This window comes from Ursus arctos, unplaced genomic scaffold (assembly GCF_023065955.2).
Source record: "Ursus arctos isolate Adak ecotype North America unplaced genomic scaffold, UrsArc2.0 scaffold_4, whole genome shotgun sequence".
NCBI lineage: Eukaryota > Metazoa > Chordata > Mammalia > Carnivora > Ursidae > Ursus > Ursus arctos.
Window position 1 is genome coordinate 7,623,007 of NW_026623056.1, and position 18,665 is coordinate 7,641,671.

Here is an 18,665-nt window from a genome sequence, read left to right on the forward strand (position 1 = left end):
GAAAATAGAAACTGTCCAAACAATATGTTTTCAAATCTCAAAAATGAAAAAAATATGTGAACTAATTTTGTGTTAAGAATGTGTCTCAATGCCTCTTTAAATTTATTCTAAATTTAATAGTTATTTTTAGAGAAAATGAAAAAGTTTTATACAACTGTTGGGATCTAATTTAGTCAAACAAGACTTTTATCAGATGGAAATTTAACGTTACTTTTATCTTGATATGGATATTTTAGAGGCAATTATGTATTCATAATTTTAACCCATGTGATTTGGCAAATTTTTGGAGTCTAATGTTGTACTTAGTAATCTAATGGCTATACCACCCCACTCTAGAAAAAAAAAATTGAAGTGTATCTACTTGTATTTGAAGAATTTCACTTAGCTTACTTTATAATGCCATATAGGTCTAAATCATTTAAAACAAGCTTTGTCTTTTTTTCGTATATGAATCTGAGCAGTTCAGCAGCAAGGAGATTTGGTAAAGTCTAGGTAATGTTTATGATTTAAAAAGAAAAGCATATTAATTTCCGAAGTGGCACAATGTTTTGTCATTATTCTTGGTATTTGCCACGTCTTTTTTTTTTTTTTTTGCATTGTTTTAATTTCTGTTTGGCTCTAAATCCTAAAACAGACAAATAAAAATCTTTAAATGTGACCATATATTTGAAAGTAGTATGTAATAAGATATTAAATTTTATATGATGATCCAAATTTTTTTTGGGTAGTAGACGATGGAGTCAGGCTGTCTTTGAAGTGTCAAAAATGTCTTCATGGAATTGGTTTTATTTGAGCAAGATCATGAAAAGTAGTTTTCTCTGGGATTAACTGAAGGGAAGAGAGAAGCACTTTCTTTCAGTTTCTCTATTTATTCATTCTCTTTCTACTTCAAAAAAGTGGAGATAATTTGTGACAAAAGCACACATATATAGGTTTCATAAAGGAATACATATACCATAGAGAAAAGATACAGAAACTTAGGCCATGAATATGTATTGGAATCAAATATAAATATATATCTCAATTTCCTAGAAGAAAGGTAAAAAGGGTAATGAATTAATTTCATGATTGTTGCATATTAATCAGTAAAAAAATACTCAGCTTTTTCTCACAGTATACTCTAGTAAAATTTATCATACGGCTTGTTTTTATTTGGAACAATGAACAATATTGAAACCATGTGATAGTTTTGATGTCATTAGAAGATGCAGATATATTCTCAGTATATGATTACTTATACTAACCCTCTGTAAAAGCCAAGGACATAATAATAAATGCCCACAATTTCTATAGTGTCATTTCAAAAGACCTAACCAAGTGCAATTCAAGGAAGATAATTGGTGATTTCACTTATAATAGGATAGAGCTAAAAACCAGTTGAGAACAAGGGACAGTTAACATGGTCCATAGATTTATTTTCTCAAATATCTTATATCAACTGGGTTTTAATAAGGGATGGATGGTAATCAATTTTAGATTGAGTGCTAAAATGAGCTACTAGAGTAGAGATACCATTTATCCTTTGGATTAAAGAAACTTAAGACAGATAATCTTACAGGGCAAAGTAGACTATTTGTTCACTATGTTTATTCTACCTGCTTCCATCAAAATGATTTCAGGTGGTTTGCAATATAAGCAATTACTTAGTTATGCCCACAACTTAGAAATAACCTGAAAGCAAGCATGTCAATTAATGTAGGTGTTAATTAAAAGAAGTTCATTTTTTTTTAAAATGTGTTTTTGGTACAGTCATGTAGAATCATCATTAATTTATTCATTCATTCCATATAAACTGAGCAATATTATGTATCAAGCATCCTACTAGTTATTAAGGATAATGTGAAAATTTGTGATAGGCATGATCCCTGCTATCCAGTAGATTATTAGCCATTAGAGAAGATAGAAATTAAATTAATAATTGTACAAATGTTATCTTTTACATAGATAATGATTTAGTGCAAAGTCAACTTTCTTTACAGTTACCTGGATGGAATGACAAGTGCTAATCTATTCCAGACACTCAGAAAAGGTTTCTCAAAGGAAGGGACATTCACGTTTTGATTTCTTATATTCTACTAAGAAAGCCCTTGTCAAGATTTCCAAGGACCTGTTCTTATCTTACTTGATCTCTCCATAGCATAGGAGACAGTTAACTAGTTCCTTCTTAGCACGCTTGTTTCTTGGCATCATCCCAGGATTACGTCCTACCTCACTCTCTGCTCCTTCTCAGCCTCCTTCCCTGGCTCTTCTTCTCCTACCCTGATCTCTCTATGTTGAAATGCCATTAAGAAGAATTTCTGGCTCCCTTCCTTTCCTCTCCTCAGTGTCTCCCTAGGAGACTTTATGCATGGCTCTAAATCTCTAAATACCATCTCTGTGCAAGTGACTTCCAAAACTGTATCTTCAGGACTGCCTATTCCTCAAAACTTCAGACTTATATACTTCTTCTTTTAAATAAAGATTTTATTATTTGAGAGAGAGAGTGCACATACATGAGTGGGGGGCACACAGATGGAAAAGCAGACTCCCCACTGAGCAGGGAGCCTTATGTGGGACTTGATCCCAGGACTCTGAGATCATGACCTGAGCCAAAGAGAGACACTTAACCCACTGAGCCACCCAGGTGTCCCCAGATTTATATACTTCTGCCTATCAACATCTCCATGGGGCTATCTACTGAATATTTCAACTTTAATGGCTAAAACATGTTGATTTTCACAGGTGTGTATTTCATTGTCTTCCACATCTAGGTTATTATAATAATTGCAACAATAGCAATAATAATAGTAGCCACACTCATTGAGGATTTATTATATTCCAAAAGCTGTTTTAAGCAGTTTATATTAATTGCATTATTAAATTTCCACAATAACCCTATGAGGTAGGGTTGTTATTTTCCCAGTTTTGTAAGTGAAGAAACACATGAGTAGAGATGTTAAGTGTCTTGTTTGTAGTCATACAGGTTAAGTGGCATTAAGTGGTGGAGCCAGGCTTCTAACCAGGCAGTATTCTCTTCAACACAACACTGTACTGATGGCATTGGCACTGCCATCCATCTGGATGATCAAGTAAAAACTTTGTAGATGTCCCCTGATTTGTCTCTCCTCTACGCTCAACAACCAGTTCAGCTTCTCTTACTGAGTTGTGCCAGTATACGTCCTGGATCTGCCTCTTCCTTTCCATTTTCCCCCTCAACCAAACTAAGTGGAGTCTCCTTGAACCTCTTCTATTATTTTCCTCTTTCATTTTTGCTCCATACCTATAATCCATTCTCCATACAGCAAAATCAGATTATCTTTTTACAATATAAATTATACCAGCTCACTTTTCTGCTCACCACCCTCCAGTGGCTTTCCATTATTCACTTAGAAAAAAATTCAAACTCCTTCCCTGACCTATCTAACAAAACCTTTCATAAATCTGTATCATGTATCTATATCTCTTCGTGTCTGTACCTCTTGTACCTGTATCTTAGTCCATCTCAAAATGCTCTTCCTCTCAGTTCTAGCCATCTGTTGTTCTTTATACACAGCAAACTCATTCTTATTTAGATATTTTATACTTGCTCTTCCCTCTGCCTGCCCCAGAGCTGTGTGGGACCAGTTCCTGCTCTTCTGATCTTGGTTTGAATGTCTTTTCTCAGAGCAACCATCCATGTTCAGCCAATCTAACAAGAGCCACCATGTCACAAGTCATGTACTTTTTAAAATTCTTTTCATTACATTGATCATACTTGATTATTTCCTATTTATATTTGGATTGTTTGATTTATTATTGTCTAGCTCTCTGAAGTCTAAAATAGTCCCTGACGCATGAGATTTGCTCAGAAAATATTTGTTGAATGAATTTACTGTGAATCCAAAGAGTCAAGAGGTATTAATCCAATGTGGTCGTTGAGTGGAGGGTGAGGCTGAGTTTCAGGCAGAGAGGAAAATCTGGGTGAAAGCCAGAGGAAGAGAGAAGTTTGGTGTGTTAAAGGGGCTGAGCAAACCCAGCTGGATGCTTGGACTAAGGGTAGGTGATGTCAGATAAGGTTGAAAACAGGCAGCAGGCTGTGCAGCATCTCCTTAAAGTTGTAGGACTTCTGAGAACAATGAGAAACAATGATAGGACATAGAGCAGATAAGCGACATGATTAGATTTGCATTTCAAAAAGTGTGTTGAGCAGGCCTAGACCTTGATCAAAACTGACAATCTGCTATCGATACAAAAATATGGCTTGTGCCTCATTAAAGTGAGATGCTTGGTAAAGTCAGTGAGTAAGGCAGAGATTTTGCTCACAGAAGATTGAGGGACCAGCTGAGCCTTGGCTGACTAAGGTGAATATGGGAATCGGTCTTTTATACAAAAAGCAACATAGAGATTTTGCCAATAATGGGATGAATGATAATGGAATGAATCAAACTAGCATTTTGCATTTTTACCACAGCTGCTTATTTAAATGACTTATTTTGCTTCTAATTATCTTACATCTTTAATAATGGACTGAATCAAACCAGTATTATGGAGAGCTCTTTTGAATTCCTGTTTGGAAGGAGTGTGAATCAATATGCTCTGTATTATTCCAGAGACTGGCCAATATAAGAGACTGTAATAAATTACTGTATTTTGATGTCTCCTTATTTGTCTTCCATGTTATTAATATGGACTTATTTAAACTCTTAGTTGTCTTAAAAAGTTTTGTTTTGTTTTTTATTAGTTCTGGGAGGAAGTTGGGAGTATGTGGTTTATGGTTTTCTTGAGGCATTAAGATCAGTCATTTGGAATAAGACCTCAGAACACAGAATAAAAATTTCCCTCATTCCTAGTCAAGGTGTTATTCTGGATCCAGAATTGAACTATTTTCCAGCACTCAAAAAACTGCAACTAATAAACCATAAACAAAAAGATATTCAGTTTCCTTTTCAGAGCAAAAGTCATCATCTGAACTCAGTCATTCATTTATTCTTCATGAATTCACAGGCATTTGATAAGTGCCCACTATAGGTTCCCAGGAGTTTGCTGGAGTGCGGTGGAGTGGGGGTGGGGATACGGGTTCACAATGTAAAAAAAAAAAAAAAAGAGAGAGAGAGAGAGAGAAATCAGACTCAATCCTTCTTCTCTGGATTCCACAGTACGTAAGGAAGATTGACATTAAATCAACAAAACTATTAGTACAAATTTTGATAAGATGTGTTTCTAAAAAGATCAGGGTGTTAAGAAAAAGAATATTTGTAGAGATGAAATGTGGAATGAAGTACCTCTCAGGCTAGCATAGTTGTGCTTTTGTTTTTTTTTTTCCCCTATGCATTTACAAAGTTAAATATTAAAAGACAGATAAAATATTTTGAAATAGTTTTAAAAGATGCAAGATTAGAAGCCAAATAAGCCATTTAAACAAGCAGCTGTGGTAAAAATGCAAAAATCCAAACAAACAGACCACCCACAAACAACCAGGCACAATTCTCTATTTGAATTTAACAAGCAAAACTGGTTTGTAAAATACACATGCACTCCCAGAGGAGTGACTAGCCCTTCACTATTGGATCTATCGAATGAAAATGTAACTACAGGACTTTCCAGAGACAATTGAAGGTTTTCTCCCTAACCTGCCCTATGTTGCCTAGAAAAGCCATGCAATGTAATAAGTTAGTAGCATAACTGATTTTTTTTTAAATGGAGATACAAGTGTCTTCTTCACCCAGTGTCAGGTTTTTTCCAGTGTGTTCCAAACCAAGTGAAGGCTTAGATTTTGCTTTTCAGTTTAGTTTGCTTTCAAACAATCCTTTCCTCCCCCTGGTGATCCCTCAATAAGAAATAAGAGCTGTACTCCGCCCACCCTCCCATGACCTAGTGCCATGATTCTTGATATTCCATCCACTTTCACTACTTTGCCTTAAAAAATATACTGCAATTTCATTTGCCAGGACACCTTGTAATGTCTTTCTCTTTCTAGAGTTCTTCCTTGAATAATGTACTCCCATTAACATTTGAATATTGTTCCTTTTTCCTTTGTCTTTCTATTTTTAATTGACATGGTTCAATTTTTTTAAAAAAAATCCCTTGTATTTGTCTCCTTTCTCCTATTCCTGTTGCTACTAACTACGCACCTTGGTTACCAGGTTTTCCAGCTGACCCCTGAACCTCTAGACCCAAACTTACATGCCAAAATATCTTTAAAATACCTTAAAAAGATAACAGCATACCAGTTTTCTTTAGGTTTTCTCTGCTCTGTATCTCTAAATATTTCTCACCAACTCTGGGACCCATTCCAGATTTTTCCTGCCATTTTAGGCCTGCTGAGGTATGTTGCTTCTCTTCTTAGCAAACTATATATTCTATTAGCTTCCGGAAGTCCCTTATAATCAAGCCAGGCTAGCGTCCTCACTGCCTACCAGCATCATTCCCAACTGCTTACTTGCCAAATATGCCCACCTTGCCCCATCTACATAGCCCAGCTATCGCCCTACCGTCTACAAAATTACCTCAGGCCAGATTGACCTATCTCTTCCGTCTACCTCTGTATGGCTACCTCCATACCCTTCACTTTGGCATGCATAAAACCAACTCCACTTGTTATTTTGTGTGTATTGACTGCTGAATATTGTAGATGCCTTGCCACCCAAACTAGAAAATAAATACAAATCTGGTTTTCCAATTTCCTCGACTGGCAGTGTGCTCTGCATACCTAATTCCAAAGTCATCAACAAGCATGCAAGTTAATTCACTTTGTCCTATTCTTAACCTATGCATGTCCTAGTATAGAGAGTAGGTAGAAAGAGTGACTGATAGTGGAGAATGTGGGTAGTAAAGAGTACTAACCACGTGCAATCCAGGTCTCATGTCTAGTCCCACATAAATGAGGTAAGGTCTTGTTGATGGGAGCAATACTTTGCCCCCAGTAGCAGTAGCACAAAAAGCCCTCCATCCCCAGGAGAAACACCTTGGGTACTGGAGCCGTAATGCATGACAACAGTAATTTATTTTCAGCTGAGTAGTGATTTCTGAATTTATCATACCTTAATGATTTGCATTATTCTGTTTCCTGTGTAGCATACGATGAGTGGAAAGATTGGTGCTCATGAGCATTAGATAAACATGAAAATAGTGATGAAAGACAAGTCTTTGAATTAAAATACATACAATATTAAAGAAAGGATAACTATTGACTTTATGTATGGAATGGGCTGTGAAATCTGTTTTTAAACTCAGTTTAAGGTTGTTCTTTCGTAAAGTCAAGGGAAAAACAATTTTGTGGTTTCTTTAATTTTGCCTTTTGAGACTTCACCTGTTTTGAATTTAATTACAGGTGCTCAATTATTGCCACAAACAGAGGTTGGAGTGAGAGATCTTAAACTGGCTATTGATGACTCACATATCCACCCATTTTATCTAACAGAACAATTAGGACTATAGATTTATTTTTTTTTTTCTTAGAAAAAATTTCCAAATACAAGACAAGTTGTATTTCTCAACTGATTTATGTATCGACAAAGTCATCATTTAGAAACTTCTCTGAAGAGCTGAGGCATATTCTTGAGAAGAGACATATCCAAGAGAAATATTAATTTCTGTCCTGGTATTTACTAGCTTCTTGCATTTGAGCTTTGCAAAGCAGTACCTTTTCTAGAAGACTCAGTTCCCTTAAGAGACTATGTAACATACTCAAACAGAAGTAAGTTATTAAAAAAGATTTGTGTTAAGATCATTATAATTTACAGCTTTTTTCTGGCTGAAAAGAATCCGTAATGATTTTTTGTGATTTAATTATGCTAGAATTAAGTTTTTTGACTTTGAATGAAAATCAGCTTTAAGAAATATGCATTATTCCTTTTAACATAAATAAAAAGATTGTGTTTTCCCTTGAAATATACCGTAGTTGAATCTGATTAGTAAGAAATATGTTTTTCAGAGTGTATTTTTGACCCTTCTATTTTAAAGCCAGTCTGTAATATTTACCAAAGCAGACGGTTTATAGTCTACAGTTCATATTTGGGCTTATTTTCTAGAAGATGTTTAGAGGGACCACATCAGGCATGTGTAACTCTGCCCCATTCCCAGGCTATTCTGCATTCAAATGAGTACTATCCACATATTCTCTCAATAATATTTTGTCACAGTTTATATAACTGTGGTATTTAGAAAGGTAATTACCTTTCTAAACTACATATTTAATAAACTTACATATTTTACCCTTCCATTTTCTAGAAAGTATTTGTGACAGATTATGAGAGTATATACAATAAAATTACAGTCAGATATAAACAATGCCTCAAGTCTAGAGAAAAGACAAGACCTGGCAAAGACAAAAAACGTAATCTCAAAACATTTCTAGAGTTGATGATTTGCACTCTGATCTGAAAACTCTACCAAGAGTTATTTATTTCTTATTATCAGAAGGGATGTAAAACAAGGCAATTCTTCAGAGAAATCGAAGGTATTCTAAGCACTAATTTTTTCAAAAGAAATTTCTCATGTGGGATTTCATGTTAGGGGACAATTATAAAAATAGAATTCTATGATGAAATGCTTAAAAGTTAGCAGCCAAAATCCTGTTGTTTAAGCTTAGTCGTGCATCATACTTAAGTGTGCTCTATTTACCTGAATCACCTTGCCTACGGGTTACTTCTTCTCTGCTTGTTGCTGGAGTCCAGCAAGAGGGATCTTTCAGATACAGAGCAGGTGGGTAGGGGAGATTGAAAATAAAGACTGTGCAGAGATGGATTCCCATGCTATGTGTGTAGTATGTTGGTAAGGTTTCTAATTGGATATTTGTTTTGTGTGAGAAAACTACCAATTATTTTATTTTGTTAATCCATTAGTAGGGGAAGACTGAGTCAATGGGTTTTCATAAAGAAGAGCTTTTCTGTGGCTGGCCCAGATCATCTGCTATTTGCTATATTCTTCTTCTTTTCTCTTGCCTTTTCTCTTTCTCTTTCCTTTTCTCTTTCCTTTGTTTTTTGGTCCAGTTTTTACATAGATGCAAAAAATCTGCTATTTTTTTGAAATAGAATTAAAATTAGGCATTACAATGTAATATCGTGGGAGTTAACTCTATATGTCAGTAGTTGCAGTAAGTTCAATAAATCCCAATAAAAAGTATCTTCACCTTATGTTAAATTTGTGAGTATATGTATACCTTTTATAGGTTAAAAATTGATTATTCTAGTCTTGAGTCTTACAAAACCTATAGACCTCATCTTTATTCCTTTTAGAAACCTCCCTATTCACTACTTTGATTCTGGACCAGACGTCCAATTGAAATATAATGCAGTCATATATGTAATTTTTAATTTTATAGTGGCCGCATTAAAGAAAAGTAAAAAGAAAGACAAAATTAATTTTTAAAAAATTATTTTATTTAGCCTAATATTCCATTCAACCAAAATATCAACATAAAATTATTAATGAAACATTATACATTTTTCACTCATTAAAGTACTTTTATACTTATATAACATCTCAATTCAGATGCTACATTTCCAACAGAATAAAGTGGTTCTGCAAAAATAATATAGTTGTGTCAGAAAACAATGCTTGACACTGGTTTACTTTTAAAATTTTAAATCAACTAAAATTAAATAAAATAAAAAATATAGTTCTTCCATAACACAGGTCACATTTCAAGTACTCAGTAGTCTAATGTGGAAAGTGGCTACTTACTGGACAGTGCAGCTCTGGACTGTAGAAACTACTTTTTTGATTATATTCACCTGTTAAGTGAATTTTTGAAGAAAGAACCCTCAATTCATGAATATATCTATAAATTATATTAATTAATTAATAATATGGTATTAAGGGATTATATATTATAAAAATACACAGAAGATGGAAATTTTGAAGATGGGACAGCACTTTAAAATAATGGTTATCTTATTCATCTTTAAAAAAATTTTTTTATTGAAGTGTAGTTGACACATAATATTACATTAGTTTTGGCTGCTTATTCATATTCCTAAACACATCTTTTTAATTTAAAGCTATATGCTTAAACAGGCCTTATTATTTTTAGATATTAGTTTTACATTTTGTTATCCAGAGATTTGGAAGACTATTTCTAAGATCATTTAATGTCTAGTTTTAATGACTGTTAGAGCTGAAAAAGATGATTTGCAAAGACACCAAAGTACACATTTAAGGGGAAGTTCAATATTATCATAATATATTTAAAACCATAGTCTTCTTGACAGTTCTAAAGACTGAATTCTTGTCAGATAGGATTAAATTGTCATGGTTTCCACCTTGGAATTTAGTTGGCTATGAGCTCATTCTTAACACATACACACACAGAAAGTTACAGCTTTGTCCTTTTTGTGTCTTATTGCTACCTGTAGAATCTTCAATATGTGGTTTATTTGCAGGAATCTTTTGAAGCCACTGGCCCCCTATGACTGCTAATGTTATTAAAATTAGATAACATAAATAATAAATCTACCTAAGCTGGCACATGTAATCTGCAACATGCCTTACAACAATGAAATTAACACCTCAATAAGTCTAATTATTATTTGTCATCATATTATTGACTCTATTCCCCAGGCTGTACATTACATCCCCATGACTTATTTATTTGATAAATGGAAGTTTGTATTCCTTAATCTCCTTCACCCATTTTACTTCCCCAATCTTTCTCCCCATTGGTAATCATCAGTCTGCTCTCTGTATCTATGAATGTGGTTTATTTTGTTTTGTTGGTTTGTTTTGTTTTTAGATTCCACATATAAGTGAAATCATGCAGTATTTGTCTTCCGCTGTCTGAGTTATTTCACTTAGCATAATACCCCTAAGATTAATCCATGCTGTGGAAAATGGCAAGATTTCATTCCTTTTTATGGCTGAGGAGTATTCCATTGCATATATATAAGAATTCATCTTTACTCATTCATCTATCAATGGACACTTTGGTTGCTTCCATACCTTGGCTTTGAAACCAATACTTCAGTAAACACAGGAGTGCATTTATTTTTTTGAATTAGTGTTTTTATTTTCTTTGGATAAATATCCAGGTAATTCTATTTTTAGTCTTTAAGGCACCTCCATACTGTTTTCCATAGTAGCCTCACCAGTTTACATTTCCACCAACCGTGCATGAGGGCTCCCTTTTCTACATGTTCTCAACAGCAGTTAACATTTGTTTCTTTTTGACAATGGCCATCCATTGGTGTAAGGTGATATCCCATTATAGTTTTTATTTTAATTTCCCTGGAGATTAGTGATGTTGTACAGCTTTTCATGTGCCTGTTGGACGTTTGTATGGCTTCTTTGGAAAAATGTCTGTTTAGATCCTCTGCCCATTTTGTAATCAGATTCTTTCGGGTTTTTTGTTGTTCAGTTGTATGAGTTCTTCATATATTTTAGATATTAACCCCTTATTGGATATATGATTTGCAGATATCTTCTCCCATTCAATAGGTTGCCTTTTCATTTTGTTGATGGTTTCCTTGGCCATCCAGAAGCTTTTTAGTTTGATGTAGTCCCACTTGTTTATTTTTACATTTGTTGCCTTTAACTTTGGAGTCAGATGCAAAAAATATCTCTAAGACCAATGTCAAGGAGCTTACTGCCTATGTTTTCTTCTAGGAGTTTTATGGTCTCAGGTCTTAAATTCAGGTCTTTAATCTATTTTGAGACAATTTTTGTAGAAGATGTAAGACAGTGGTTCATTTTCATTCTTTTGCATATACCTGTTCAGTTTTCCCAATACCATTTATTGGAAGACAGCTTTGTTCACCACTATATCAACAATATACAACTAACACCATTTATTTAAGAGATTATCCTTTTCCCATTGTATATTTTTGGTTCCATTTTCATGAATTACTTGACCGTATATGCATGGGTTTATTTCTGGTTCTTTATTATGTTCCATTGATCTGTGTGTCTCTTTTTATGCCAAAACATACTATTTTGATTACTATAACTTTGTAGTATAGTTTTAAATCCAGGAACATGATACCTCTAATTTTGTTCTTTCTTAAGATTGCTTTCCCTGTTCCCTGTCTTGTGATTCCATACAAATTTTAGAATTATTTGTTCTACTTCTGTGAAAGATGCCATTGGAAATTTGATAGAGTTTGCAATGAATCTGTAGATCATTTTGGGTAGAATTGGTCTTTTAACGATATTAATTCTTCTAATCCATGAGCATGAAATATCTTTTCATTTATTTGTGTTTTCTTTCATGTCTTTCATCAAAATCTTTATATTTTTCAGAATACATGTCTTTAACCTTCTTTGTTAAATTTATTCCTAGGTATTTTATTCTTTCTGATGCCATTGTAAATGGAATTGTTTTTTGGATTTCTGGTATTTCATTGTTAGTGGTATAGAAATACAACAGATTTTTTATATTAATTAATTGGTTTTGTATCCTGCAACTTTACTGAATTCATTTATTAGTTTTAACAGTTTTTTGGTGGAATCTTTAGGGTTTTCTATGTATAATATCATGCAGTCTGCAAATAGTGACAGTTTTACTTCTTCCTTTCCAATTTGTATGCCATTTGTTTCTTTTTCTTGCCTAAGTGCTGTGACCAGGACTTCCAATAATATGTTGGATATGGGGCATCCTGTCTTATTTCTGATCTTAGAAGAAAAGATTTTAGCTTTTCACTATTGAATATGATATTAGCTGTGGATTTGTTATATACAACCTTTATCATACTGAAGTACATTCTCTCTTTATCCACTTTGTTGAGAATTTTTATCATTAGTGAATGTTTAATTTTATTAAATGCATTTTCTGCATCTATTGAAATGATCATATGATTTTTATCTTTAATTTTGTTAATGCGGTGCATGTGTTAATTGATTTGCAAATGCTAAAACTGTTCATGCATCCCTGGAATAATCTTGCATCCCTGGAATATTCCTTTACATGTATTGTGGAATTTGGTTTGCTAATATTTTGCTGAGGATTTTTGCATCTTTGCTCATCAGAAATATTGGCCTGTAATTTTCTTTTCTGTGTGGTGTCCTCATCTGGTTTTTGTATCAGAGTAATGCTGGCCTCATAAAATGAGTTTGGGATCATTCCCTTTTCTTCAATTTTTTTGAAAGAATTTGAGAAAGGCAAGTATTAAATCTTCTTTGAATATTTAGTAAAGTTTACCAGTGAAGCTGTCTGGTCCTGGACTTTGGTTTTTGGAAAGTTTTTGATTACTGATTGAATTTCCTTATTAGTAATTGGTCTATCCAGATTTTTACTTCTTCCTGATTCAGTCTTAGAACACTGTGCTTTTCTATAAGTTTACCCATTTCTTCTAGGTTGTCCAGTGTGTTGGTGTATAATTGCTCATAGCAGTCTTTTATAATTTTTTGTATTTCTTGGTATCAGTTGTAACTTCTCTTTTATTTCTGATTTTATATATTTGAGCTCTCTCGCTCTTGTTCTTAGTGAGTCAAACTGAAGCTTTGTCAGTTTGTTTATTTTTTCAAAGAGCCACGTCTTTCATTGATCTTTTCTATTGTCCTTTTAGTCTCATTTTGTTTCTTTCTACTCTGATTTTTATTATTTCCTTCTACTAATTTTGGGCTTCATTTGCTCTACTTTTTCTCTTCCTTTAGGTGTAAAGTTAGATTGTTTGAGATTTTCTTGCTCTTTGAGTTAGGCCTATTTTGCTGGGTACTTCCCTCTTAGAACTGCTTTTGGCTGCATCCTATAGATTTTGGTACATCTTTTTTCTGTTTTCATTTGTCTTATTTTAAAATCACCCTTTGATATTTTCAATGACCCAGTAGTTGTTGGGTAGCATTTTATTTAATCTCTACATATTTGTGAATTTTCCAGTCTTTCCCTTGCATTTGATTTCTATTTTCATACCTTTTTGTTCAAAAAAGATGCTTGATATGACTTCAGTCTTCTTGAATTTATTGAGACTTGTTTTGTGGCCTAACATGTAATCTGTCCTGGAGAATGTTCCATGTACTCTTGAGAAGAAATGTATTCTGTTTTTGAATGGAATGTTCTGTGCGTATCTATTAAGTCCATCTAATCTAATTTGTCATTTAAGGTCAATGTTTTCTTATTGATTTTCTGTTTTGATGATCTACCCATTGATGTAAGGTGGATATTAAAGTCCCCTAGTATTATTGTATTGCTATCAGTTTATAGCTACTCTCTGTTTCTTCTATTTTTCTCTTCCTTTGTGGCGTGATTCCTTCTTTAGTGGTGTATTTAGATTATTTCTCAGTTTCTTTTGTGTATTTATTATAAATGTTTGCTTTGTGTTTACTGTGAGGTTCACATATAACATCTCATATATAGCAATCTATTTTAAGTGGAAAACAACTTAAATTTGAACACACTTCAAAACTCTACATTTTTACTCCCCCCACCCACATTTTATATTTTTGGTGTCATATTTTATCTCTTTTTATTTTATATATCCCTTAATTAATTATTATAGTTTTAATTAATTTTATTTCTTTTGTCTTTTAACCTTCGTTCTAGCTTTATGAGTGACCTCTCCACCACCTTTACTATATATTCACCTTTCCACTGAAGTTTTTATTTTTATGTGTTTTCTTGTTGTTAATTAGTACTATTTTTTTTTCAATTTACAGAAGTCCATTTAAACATTTTTTACATGATTGGTTGAGTGTTGATGAACTCCTTTAGCTTTGACTTATCTGAAAATTTTTTGTCTCTTCTTCAATTTGAATAATTTGCAGAGTAGAGTATTCTTGGGTGGAAATGTTTCCTTTTAGAACTTTGAATGTGACATGTCACTTCCTTCTGGCATGTAAAGTTTCTGCTGAAAAATTTAACAGTCGCCTTAAGGACTTCCCTTGTATGCAACTATTTGTTTTTCTCTTGTTTTTAAGATTATTTTTAAGTTTTGACATTTTAATTATAATGTGTCTTGGTGTGGATATCTTTGGGTATGTTTTATTTGGAATGCTCTGGGCTTGACTCTCTGTTTCCTTCCCTGTATTAAGGAAGTTTTTAGCCATTATTTCTTTAAATAAGTTTTCTGCACTTTTCTCTCTCTTTTCCTTCTGGGATCCTTATAATGAGAATACTATTCTGCTTGATGTTTTTCTATTGGTGTGTTAAGTCATCTTGGGTTTTTTGTTGTTGTTTTTTTTTTTTTTCAATTCTTTTTTTCTTTTTACTGCTTTGAGTGGGTGAATTCCAGTGTTTTGTTTCCCAGTTCACTGACTTGTTCTTCTGCTTCATCCAGTCTGCTGTTGAACCCTTCTAGTATATTTTTTATTGCAATAATTATATTCTTTATTTCTGTGACTTCTGTTTGGTGTGTGTGTGTGTGTATGTGTGTGTGTATATATATATATATATTTCTCTTTGCTGAAGTTCTCATGTGTTCATCCATTCTTCTCCCAAGTTTGGTGAGTGTGTTTATGAACATTACTTTGAATTCTTTATCAGGTTGGTTACATATCCTCATCATTAAGATCTTTTTCTGAGGTTTGATTTTATTCTGTCATTTGGAACATATTTCTTTGTTTCTTCATTCTGCTTGACTCTAACTGTGTTTGTTTCTATGTATTAGACGAAACAGCTACCTCTTTTCATCTAGATGTGTGGGAAACCTGAAGCCTGTCTGGCAGGCTGACTCTCCAGGATAAGTAACCAGGCCTTTCTCAGAGGTGGCGTGTTTCAGTCTGCTGTCTGTGCAGTATCCTGGGTGTGTTGGCCTGCCAAGACTTTTTTCCAAATATTATAGTCCCTTGGAGCTCAGGAATGTCAGCCCTCTTTGCCACCAGGGCCAGGTGAACGCAGAGCATCCCTTTTGTGGTTTGTGCATGTTTGTGGACTTTAGCAGGGCAGCTGGGAGCAGGGCATGCTTATTATCATAAGAAGGGCAACGGGAAAATGCCTTGGCTGCACATGCCTACAAGCTTCAACAGTGTTGCTGGTGAGTGCTTTCTGTATTCATGTGCTTGCCTCAGTTTTGGGACAGAGAATGCCATGACCATTTGTGCTCAACCACCCCAGCCCGGGAGCAGGGGATGCCTGCAACTGCCCATGTCCTCCTGCTTCAGCAAGGTGGCAGGGCAGTACAATGACTGTTTGCCTCCACCCATCCTAGCAAGGCAGTAGGAAGTGCTTTGTCTGAGTGCACCTGCCTGTACTAGCAGGGTAGGTGAAGAGCACACAATTAGCATCCACCAGTGCCTCCATCTCTGGAGACAGCCCCAGTTGTCTCCTGCCCATCCAGCAGATGCCCCCAGATCAACAAATGAATCTCCTTCAAATACAGTCTAGGGGCTTTTCAAACTGATGCTTTTGCTCTGGATCCCCAGGTGAGTCAGGCCACATGTGAGCTCTTTAAAAGGGGAATCAGTTTCCTATAGCACTTTGGAGCCATACAGTATCAACCCCATTGGTTTTCTAAGTAAGGCATTTTTGGAAGCTCATCTCTCCAGCACAGATTCCAATGGTTAGGATGCCTAATATAGGGCATAAACCCTTACTCCTACAGGAGAAGTTCCACTGGTGAAACTCCTCCCTATTGTGGGTCCCAATGCCAGCAGGAAGATTTTTTTGCTGGATTGTGTTTCTGACTCTCATACCCTTGTCAGTGTGGTCCTTTAATCCTTTGTCGTAGAGAGTAGTTCATCTAGTTTTCGGATCTTTTTCAGAGGGAAATGATTCATATGTAGCTGTAGATTTGGTGTGTCTGTGGGAGGAGGTGAGTTCAGGATCTTCTATGTCTCAATCTTGGAACCCCCTCAAACACCATGATATTCTTAAAGCAGATTCAAAACTTTATATGGGTTCTTTCAGCTTTGTGAATATATAAAAACTCCATCCAACAATCTGGCAGTCTTAAAGTAGGCCCAAATAGCCACTTAGACCTCCTCAAACTGTGCCCAAGAGAAGAGCACAGAAAACTGTGCCAACTAAAGAACAAATGTAAGAGTGGAGGAATTAAGATCTCTATTTTAAAAATATTCCTCATTTTCATTCACTTCGTAAGAATTCAAATTATGCTTTATTACATTTCAGACTATGGTATTCTGCTGAAAGGGACTGAGAAAGCTTTTTAGCAAAAAGAAAAAAAAAACATTTTTAAGGAATGCTTTAAAATGTTGATAGTATGATTAATTTTTATTTATTTTTTAAAACTAAATTCAAAGTCTGACCACTTATTTTTAAATGCCATGATGATAATGAGTGAAAGGAAAAGATTTTTTTTCATATTTTGTAATAGGAAAAAATGTAAAAATATGCCATTTTTTTCTATTTCAACTTGATTGTGGGTTTTATATCATTTGTTCAGCCTTGTTATTTTTGTAGTGGCTAATATCAGTAAAATGTATTCTGTACTTAAAATTTCCTCTTTTATTCTATTTTCCCAAAAAATATAAAGCATTTTATTAGTCAAAAGTAATTGATGTTTACATCCTGTTCTCCAAAGCTCAGGAAATTCCCAGGCAAATTAGTTGGATGATGATCTCTATTCATTGTGATTTTTATTTACATGGTACTTGAGATGCTGTCTTCTGCTAATAAGAAATAGATCTGAGAGGATTAGATCTAAAGAATGGTAAAATTGAAATCACCATACTCCTCATATTGATCTTTTATAGCAGATCCTAAAAGGCTTGAGGTGTCCCAGGTGAGAGATTAGTAATCTTCTACTATAATGTATTCTCTCTAGGTAGCTAACAGAGCCTGATCTTAATCTGTGATTTTGGCTTTTTAAATAGGTCTGTGGTAGAGCAAAATACAGTGCATTTGAGTCACAGCTCTGATGCAAATAGGCAAGATTACCCCACCTCACTTAAGATGGATACTCATCTCCTAGTTTTCTTATATACTTGAACCTATGAGACATATTAATACACAGAACCGATAAATTACGCAATTTAAGTGAGAGTATAAATGTAGTATTTTTTTTACAACCAAAAGTACATATTGTTTGTGTGTGTGTGTGTGTGTTGTGTGTTATGAATAGAAGGATGTTTGTCTCCTAGAATAAGCTATATTCTGCTGTAGGAATAATAAATTCAAAATATTAGTGGTTTAATAGGACAAAATTTCTTCTTGCTCACTAAAATTCTTCTGGAGGTACGGACAACTCTCTTGATCAGCTGTCCTCCATGTGACATTGCTATAACTCAGACTGCCTCGATCTTGATCTTGTGTCTCTGCCATCTCAATACATGGCCCACTCATTTCCCAAAGAAGAGGAAGATCACAGAATTGCACACAGCCTTTTCATTGCCTCAGCTCAAACAAATGATGGCATTGGCCAGAACAAGTCATATGGTTCTACTTAACTACAAGAGGACTGGTAGATATAGGGAAGCAATAGAATATGTTAGGGGTCATTACGGTTTCTGCCACAGTGCCTTAGTCATTTGAGGCAATATTTGAACTTCATGTGTCTGCTTTCTCAGAGATTTAGTCTGAGGTTCCATATGAATATTTTATAAAATCTAGTTTTCAGGGTTTTGAAAATAAGCTTCTGGCAAAGGTGTTAATAATGATTCATTCATTTGAAAAATAATTACTAAATGGTTAATTTATCTTAGATAGACACTGGGGATAAAGAGGAGTAAGCCATAGTCTTTCTACATTCAAGAAGCTTACTTATTTGTGAAAAGGATATGTAAACTTATAAATTATACTGGTAAATACATTCTCTCATTTATTCAACAAGTATTTATTTATCACCTATTAGGTGTTGGGTCTTAAGTTATGGATCAGGACA